This window comes from Mandrillus leucophaeus, unplaced genomic scaffold (assembly GCF_000951045.1).
Source record: "Mandrillus leucophaeus isolate KB7577 unplaced genomic scaffold, Mleu.le_1.0 Scaffold1287, whole genome shotgun sequence".
NCBI classification, from domain to species: domain Eukaryota; kingdom Metazoa; phylum Chordata; class Mammalia; order Primates; family Cercopithecidae; genus Mandrillus; species Mandrillus leucophaeus.
This window is the reverse complement of record NW_012101240.1, coordinates 537,926-546,701: the sequence shown is the minus strand read 5'-3', so window position 1 is coordinate 546,701 and position 8,776 is coordinate 537,926. Positions and strand designations below refer to the sequence as shown.

The following is an 8,776-nucleotide window of genomic DNA, read 5'->3' as shown; positions in this document are numbered from 1 at the left end:
CTCGAGGTCGCACTTTTGGGACACCCCCACCCCACTCCCTGCCTGGCCTTAGGATATGCCTGGAGGCAGGGTCCACCTTCCAGGGCAGAGGGTCTTTACTCTCCTCTCCATATCAGGGCAAAGGGCAGTGTTTGCCCCCAACCCAATCCCATTTCTGTTCCCTCCCTTGGACAAGGGGCATTGTAGGGGGTGAGAAGGATGGTCCTTCCTCTTGAGTCGGGAAAGTGCATAGGGGAACTATTTAGGGCTGAGAACTTGGGCAAAATGAGGAAAATGAGCGTAGGAACTGGTTTTGGGACGCTTTGGTGACTTGAAAGGTGGTCTGTCTCTTTGGGGAAAAGAGGGGAGGGTCTCCCACCACCGTGTATTGAGGCATGATGACAAGAAGGTGTCACATGCTGCTAGGACTGACCTCTTCAGCTCCATTTGCAGCCTCCCCATGGCCTGGAGGGGTGGAGGTCGGTAGAATGGGAGGACTTTGCCTCCTTTCAGGAAACAGACCAGCTCCTGGGCTGTCTCAATGCCTCCAGGGCTGGAGACTGGCTCCTCCCAAGATCGCAGCCAAAATTGGAGGTGATGCTGCAAACAGCACTCCTGATTTTGCTTTGTGGGGCGGGGGGGAGGGGTAATGAGACAGTTGGAAGATGGAGATCAACCGGAGAGCAAGAAGCTGGCTTCTCAGGGAGACGCAATCAGTTACCAACTTGGACCTATCCATCGTCCTCCAAGGACTTCAATGACAGAAGAGTACAAGGTCCCAGAGGGCATGGTGGGCCTGATCTTTGGCAGAGGGGGAGAACAAATTGACAAAATCCAACAGGATTCAGCCTGCAAAGTACAGATTACTCCAGACAGCAGTGGCCTATCCGAGCACAATGTGTCCTTGACAGGAGCCCCAGAATCTCTACAGAAAGCGAAGATGATGCTGGATGACATTATGTCTCGGGGTCATAAGAGGACCCCAGGACAGTTCCACAACTCCCACAGGGGCCAGAACGGTACCGTGCAGGACATGGTCCCTGTGGGGAAGGCCGGCCTTGTCATCGCTAACGGCGGGGAGACCATGAAGCAGCTGCAGGAACGCGCTGGAGTGAAGATGATCTTAATTCAGGATGGTTCTCAGAATACCAATGTGGACAATCCTCTCCGGATCCCTGGGGATCCTTACAAAGTGCAGCAAGCCTGGGAGATGGTGATGGACATCCTCCAGGAACGTGACCAAGGCGGCTTTGGGGACCGGAAAGAGCAGGGATCTTGGATTGGCGGGGGGCATCCATGTGCAGGTGCCCAGGCATTCTGTCGGCGTGGTTATTGGCCGGAAAGGAGAGATGATTAAGAAGATCCAGAATGACGCTGGTGTGAGGATACAGTTCAAGCAAGATGATGGGACAGGGCCCGAGAAGACTGCTCATAAAATGAGGTCCCCAGACTGGTGCAAGCACGCAGCCTGGATCATCAACGACCGCCTCCAGAGCCTCAGGCGTGGCCCCCCCAGGCCCTCCAGGGGGTCCAGGCATGCCCCCGGGGAGGCCGAGGAAGAGGCCAAGGCAACTGGGGGACCCCTGCGGGGAGATGACCTTCTCCATCCCCACTCACAAGTGCGGGCATCATGATCATCATAGAGATCTCCTGGCAGCTACCACCCAGCGGGGATCCCAACTTCAAGTTGTTCATTATCCAGGGCTCACCCCAGCAGATCCACCACACCAGGCAGCTTATCGAGGGGGCTCTTCAATCAGGGGCCACCTGGGCTCCCCCGCATGCCAGGGGGCTCCCTCCTCACCAGGGCCGGGGCAATACCTACCCTTAGTGGCAACCACCTGCTCCTCACTACCCAAGCAAAGCAGCTGCGGCTACCGCGGACCCCAACGCCACATGGGCCGCCTACTACTCACACTACCACCAGCAGTCCCCGGGCGCGACGCCGGACCCCGGGGCTCCACCCGCTCAAGGTGAGCCCCCTCAGTCCCCGCCCACCGGCCAGTCGGACTACACTAAGGCCTGGGAAGAGTATTACAAAAAGATCGGACAGGCCGGGCGCGGTGGCTCAAGCCTGTAATCCCAGCACTTTGGGAAGCCGAGACGGGCGGATCACAAGGTGAGGAGATCGAGACCATCCTGGCGAACACGGTGAAACCCCGTCTCTACTAAAAATACATAAAAAACTAGCCGGGCGAGGTGGCGGGCGCCTGTAGTCCCAGCTACTCGGGAGGCTGAGGCAGGAGAATGGAGTAAACCCGGGAGGCGGAGCTTGCAGTGAGCTGAGATCCGGCCACTGCACTCCAGCCTGGGCTACAGAGCGAGACTCCGTCTCAAAAAAAAAAAAAAAAAAAAAAAAAAAAAGATCGGCCAGCAGCCCCAGCAGCCGGAAGCGCCCGGCAGCACGACTACACCGAGGCCTGGGAAGAGTACTACAAGAAGCAGGCGCAAGTGGCCCCCGGAGCGGGTCCAGGAGCTCCCCCAGGCTCCCAGCCAGACTACAGTGCAGCCTGGGGAGAAAATCACAGACAGCAAACCGCTTACTACTGACAGATCCCAGGTCCTGGCGGCCCCCAGCCACCGCCCACGCAGCAGGGACAGCAACAGGCTCAATGAATCGAATGAATGTGAACTTCTTCATCCGTGAAACATCTTTTTTTTTTCCATTTTTTTTTTTTTCTGTTTGGGGGCTTCGGTTTTGCTTGGCGAGAGAGCGATGGCTGCCGTGAGGAGTATTGGGGAGCCCTTGAGGCAAGCACGGGGGCTCAGGGGAATGGGAGTGTGCCAAGCCCTCACTCTCTCGCCCGCTCTGAGTCTCACATACTTTCTCTTTCAAAATTGGGATCCTTCAGGTTGAGCCAGCCAGAGAAGATGGCGAGATCTAAATCTCTGCCAAAAAAGAAACATTACAAATTAAAAAAACAAAGAGCAAAGCAGAAGTTACTAAGTTTTTTGTATATGTATGTATGTATACATAAAAGTCTCTATTCTCCACCCCTCGGCATTCCTGAACCTGCCTCTCTGACAATAAAGCAATTCAATTTCTCCCATCCTCGGCCCTCTTGTGTTTAAAATAAACTTCTAAAAAGAAAAAAAAAAATCAAATATAGTTAACATTGATTTTATTTTCTAGTTTGACAACTCAAGTCTTCATTTCCAAGCATGGCAATCATGTTATTGTGCTGAGGATGCCCTAAGAAAATACCACAGACTGGATGGCTTAAACAGAAATTTATTCTCACAGTTCTGAAGACCAAGAAGTCCAAAATCATGGTGCTGGCCAATTCAGTTTCTGGTAAGGGCTCTCTTCCTGGCTTGCTGAGGCTGCCTTCTCACTGTGTCCCCACATGGTAGAAAGAGACAGCTCTGGTGTCTCTTCCTTTTCTTGTAAGGGCACCAGTTCTATCAAATTATGGCCCCACCCTTGCAGCCTCATTTAATTTTTATTAGTACCTTATAGGCCCTAGCTCCAAATACTATACTGTCACACTGGGAGTTGGGCTTCAACATATAAATTTTGGGAGGATTACAAACATTTAGTCCATAACAACAATTACATTAATTTAGTAAATTAGGTATCTCTTCTATTAATTTGCCTAGCTATTGGCCTATTTAAGTTGTTCTCAAATAGATTACATAATGTTTAAGAAAATACCAATGCCTAGGGCCCACTTAGAGAAATTTTGATTTAACTGATCTGAGATTAGCATTTTTGTTCTTGCTGCTGTTTTGTTCTTAGCAGCATTAGCATTTTTGTTCTTGCTGCTGTTGTCTTTGTTATTGATGAGCTGCTCATTTGGAAAAAAAAGTGACTTTATGTACTTTATTCAGTCATCTATATCTAAAATATATCTGAGTTGCCCAATACATCTTTTTTAATTGAGGTAAAATTGACACACAATGAAATCTAAAGATTAATATAATTAAATGAGTTTTCATAAATATATAGACCCATATGAATATTATCCAAACAAGACACAGAATATTTCTGTCACCACAGAAATCTCTATAATTTCCTCCTCCAGGAAACCCTCTGCCTTCTGAGCAATTATAGTTCTGATTTTTTTCACCATAAATTAATTTTACCTATTCTTGAAATTCATATAAATGGCACCATGCAGTATGTACTCTTTTGTGTCTATTTTGTTTCATTTTGATAATTTAGATTCATCTATATTGTTGCATTCTTATTTGTTCTCTTTAATTGCTATCTAGTACTTTATTGCATGAATATATCATTATTTGTATATCCATCATCCACACTGTTTCCAGTTTGGAGCTATTATGAATAAGTTAGTATAAACTTTTTTATGCATGCTGTTTTATGGGCACATGTACTTGTTTTTCTTAGGTGTATGCCATGGAGTGGAACTGCTAGACTGTAGGGTAGATGAAAGTTGAACCTTATAAGAAACTGCCAAGTACTTTTCCAAAACATTTGTGTCATTTCACACTTTCAGCAGTAATGTATGAAGGATCCAGTTGCTCCATATTGTTTTGTTGACTGTCATGGTAGCTCTTTAACTTTCACCATTTTAGCTGGTATGAAATGGTATCACTGTGGCTTTCATTTGGATTTATCTTTTCATGTGCTTATTGGTCATGCATGCATCCTCTATTTTGTATATTCAAGTATTTTGCCTATTGTTTTAAAATTAGAGTTTTTCAATGAGATCACTTGGACACGGGAAGGGGAACATCACACACCGCGGCCTATTGTGGGGAAGGGGGAGGCGGGAGGGATGGCATTGGGAGTTATACCTGATGTAAATGACAAGTTGATGAGTGCTGACGAGTTGATGGGTGCAGCACACCAACATGGCACATGTATACATATGTAACAAACCTGCACGTTGTGCACATGTACCCTAGAACTTAAAGTATAATAAAAAATAAATAAATAATAAAATAAAATTAGGTTTCTTATCTTTTTATTATTCATTCGAAGCAGTTTTAATATGCTCTGGATAAAAATCCTTTGCATTTCAAACATTTTTTCCCAGTCTGGCCTTTACTTTTCATTTTCTTAATGTACCAGCTTTTAGAAAAGTTTGCCAGATGCAGTCATAGAACTATTACTTTCTGCCATATTTCAGGCCCATGTTTCTCTCCTTTTCTCCAGTGTTTCTAGATAAGAATTAACACTGTTTGACAAATTTGTTTCATACATGCTCATTCATTTAATAAGTTGACAATTGTGTTGAATTTGGGTCACTTTCTATTTGACTTTTTTGTCTCAATTTTGGTACAAGCTAGAGCTTAAACTTGAGTAAAGCATGGCATATTCTGGATGGTATACTAGATTACAGTCCAGTTGGATGTTAAATGAATCCAAACGTTATCACTTCTTATTTTAATAAATTGCTTTCAATAAAAAATTCTCCAAAATCCAGAGTCAATCTTTTCCCTCAAATGATCTCACGTTTAACCACTACGCAGTGGATCACACAATAAACACCATTTGGATTCTACTGTAAATTGTCTTCTAGGTATATTATTACACAATCATAATGTCTTCTAGGTATATTATTATACTTTATAACAAATAAATTTGTTTTAAAATTCTTCATTTGGCTATTTTTGACAGAAAAATTCCATCAGAATTTTTTTTCTGATTTTATGATTTTTATGATTTTTTTATGATTTTATGATTTTTTTCTGATTTATGAAAATTCCAGAATACATAATTTTTTTACACGTTAGCATGACAGCATGTTAAATTAAATGAGGCCATCAGTTTCAAATGATGAAATCACATTAACTTTAATGGAAGCCAACAGTTGTGTCCATACTTATGACAGAATGATTGTGGAAACGTTATTACTTTCATTCAAACATTCAGGACATCCTCAATTCTTCCCCCTCCCTCAAACTCCTGAGACTACTAGCCACCAAGTTATGTCAACGCTCCCTTCAGGATTTGCCTCTAATTTTGTCCACAGTGTCCCATTCCCTCTGCCATTTATTTCGTTGTTCCTGATCATTTCTCAACTTCGCTTTTGCAAAAACCATCTAACTTGTCATCCATACACCAGGTAGATCCCTTTATTCTCTGAAACATTGCCAGAATGATCTTCCAAAAAAAAACCCTGCTCAAGTTGCCTCCTTCTAGTAGGTTCCAAAGGCTCCCTCATATCACTAAGACTCCAAAACTCCTCAGCATGGCAACCGAGCCCTGTTATAGATTAGCCCTCTAAATTTCTTGGTACCACATTCATCTCCTGCATATCACACCACATATCTTTCACTCTAGGCACATCAAGTTCTCACTTTTCCTTCCCTACTTTTACACAAGTTTGTACCGCTTTCTCACATCCACTTCCCTTCATTACACCTGCAGTAAGCTTAGCTCGTTCCAAACAGAACAAAGACAGCCTCCTTGCTTAAGAATTCTCCACTTCTTGCTCCTCAAGTGTCAGAACAAGAAGATTATTTGTAAAAGCACAATGCAGACTGATTTCTACAAAAAAAAAAAGTAAGACATTAAAGATTTTAAAAATTGATAGGATTGCAAGGTAATGGTTAAGAGTTTGGAATCATAGCTGAGTTTTAGATCCAATTTCCTAGACCTAGTTGTGTTATTTCGGGGAAGTTACTTACATTTATTGCCTCAGTTTTCTCATTTGTGAAGTAAAAGTGTTTCCACCATAAAAGATACTTGTGAGGATTTTTTAAAATCACGTATATAGAAGAGCTTAGCACAGTATCTAGAATATAATAAATATTCAACAAATGATAGCCATTATCATTCTTATTGCTATTGATGGATTAAATGGTTGCATGCAGAATGAAAGAAAAGTATCTAAAGGTTAGGTATTGTAGAGAGACAAAATAACTTTTCTGATTAAGTTTGTGAAAAATAGAAGAGGATAGGAATTAATGCATGAGAATGTGGATTACAAATTAAAATCTCTACCCCATTTTTACAAATACGTAGTTTGTAGAACAAGAAATCAACATATATAAGAACACCAGAGAACCTACAAATATCTATTACTATAAAATTGCACAAACTAACTATAAAAGTGCAGTATTGTTTGTAAACTGGCACCAATCTAAAATTTTGTATATAGACAAACGTAATTATTGTACTAGTTTCATTCTAGGTCACGAGACAAATGATTTACCTTTTTAAACAATTATTATGTTTACAGTGCTACTAACAACCAATGTTGTATCCAAAGAGTCTTCAGTGTTCTGGGGTGAAGAGGATAAAACAGAAATTACCCACTGCCAGATTTAAATTGCTTGGTCTTGTGGCTTGTATTAAAAAGTAATGCAAATTTTTTTCATCAATACATTGGTATATGTTTGAATATAAAAATATTTTTTATTTAACACGTAGTAAATATTGCCAATCTAGGAAGATGGGCTGTGTTCCTCACTTATCCCGGGAACACTGCTAAAAATCTTTGATTTGGGATAAATCAACATTTTTAGGTCCAGAGCAAACAACAACAAAAAAGTTTGCTAAAACTGTCCACTTCTTCCAATTGTCTTAAGTTCATACTTATAAAAAGATTATAAGGTCATCACACAAGACGACTGTTCAATTTGATTTTTTTAATCAGTTAAAATTGCTTTCATGCATTAGATATAAAAATATTCAATATAAAAAATAACTTAGTGGTTAGGTTATTGTTTTCAATTTTGAGTCAGTTTGGTCTAAGAAATAATAGTAATAACAATAACGAATATTTCCTTACAAGCATCAATGTAATTTTTAAAAATTTCCTGTGAATAACACTTGATTTATTTCATTTCCCTGCATATGCAAGTTCCACGGAGCCATGAATATGCCTATATTACTCTAGATAGAAATGAGTCTAATGGCTTTGTCTAAAACAATAGACTAACAATAAATAATTATTTGTAATATAGATAAATTCGTCTTTGCTTTACAGAGGAATTAGATACAAGATTTCCAATATGTTCTCTTACTAATAAATCTTAATCTTTTTGAACTTATAAATCCCTTTGTGATCTAATTAAAAGCTCTGAAACTTTCTTTCCAAAAAATAATACTTGTATTTGCATATAAACCACATTTTGAGTAGTCTTATCTACTCATAGACTATGAAGTTTGTTCCATGAATCCCAAGTCAAGAAGCACTCCCCTAGTGTATTTAGAATTTAGTTTAACTGTCTTTGAAATCCAATTTCCAAATCACTTTTTAGGGGCATAAACAGTATAAAATGGCCAGCTATCTCTAAGAAAAATACAAGTCTTTTGGAAGTTAAGAGACCTCTTGGCGCCTAACACAAGCTTTATAATGGGCTTCAAAGATGCTGGAGACTCAGTGAAGCCTGCGTATCCCGTTGGCTTCAGCAGGACTGCCTGCTGCTGGGGCTTGCCTTGGAAATCATCCTCAGCTCGCCTCAACTTCTGCCCTTCCTTTACCTGGGGTAACATTTCGCCTAAATAACAACCAAGTGAGAAATATCTTTTGTTTGTACTCTTTTCCTATTTATTCACACTGTGAAAATCTTTAGCAAGTATGATTTGATGAGTGCCCCTCTCTATGATATTTTGGCTTTCTGAATCTGTAACTTAGTGATAGCCTTGTGTTACATGTCAAAAGCATTATTTACGCATTTATTTAACAAATACTTACTGAGCTCCTACTCTATCCCTAGCACAGTACTATAATGGTGGGGTGTCCAGTGAATAAAATCAGAGTCCCTACCCTCATGGGGCAGATAGTCTATTGAGAGAGATAAATAGTAATCAAAAGGAATATCACAAATAATTACAAGAATCATAGTGCTATGGAGGAGAGGTACATGGAGCTATGAA

General features: G+C 41.3%; 1 pseudogene across 1 annotated transcript; it reads left to right on the top strand.

Moving 5' to 3' along the window:
* The first annotated feature begins 467 nt into the window (after positions 1-467).
* On the top strand, positions 468-2,595 carry LOC105533801 (annotated as a pseudogene). Its single transcript, XR_001005173.1, has 2 exons — positions 468-2,032; positions 2,354-2,595. The product of XR_001005173.1 is annotated as a far upstream element-binding protein 2-like (transcript).
* Positions 2,596-8,776: the final 6,181 nt, after the last annotated feature.